Source organism: Penaeus monodon, chromosome 24, assembly GCF_015228065.2.
Source record: "Penaeus monodon isolate SGIC_2016 chromosome 24, NSTDA_Pmon_1, whole genome shotgun sequence".
NCBI lineage: Eukaryota > Metazoa > Arthropoda > Malacostraca > Decapoda > Penaeidae > Penaeus > Penaeus monodon.
Genome location: NC_051409.1, coordinates 38,486,965 through 38,487,269, shown reverse-complemented (window position 1 = coordinate 38,487,269; position 305 = coordinate 38,486,965). Strand labels below are relative to the sequence as shown.

Below are 305 nucleotides of genomic sequence, written 5' to 3'. Positions count from 1 at the left end.
CCCTGTTAAATGTCACCCATCCCTTCGGGCACATTAAAGCAGACGTTCTAAAAGCGAAATCCTCCGACACTTTAGGATTAATGATGAAGATGCGACGGCCGCTTAACGCTTCCCTTCTGCTTGAGTTGAAGGGGGCAATCCGTCTCTTATTGCAGGGAGGCCGGAGGGGAGGGAGGCAGACGCGACGGACCTGCTTGAGTCAGAGTGAATTTGGGTTTCTTTAGGATTGTTTTCATTCTCTATTAATTGTCTTGTTTTCGTTATGGAGACTGAGTGAGCGTGAGATGAAAGATAGGAAGATGAAG

General features: G+C 47.5%; 1 protein-coding gene across 1 annotated transcript in view; it reads right to left on the bottom strand.

Moving 5' to 3' along the window:
* LOC119588965 (cGMP-inhibited 3',5'-cyclic phosphodiesterase A-like) overlaps positions 1-305 on the bottom strand; it is a 64,821-nt gene that overhangs the window by 25,279 nt on the left and 39,237 nt on the right. The window lies entirely within an intron of this gene.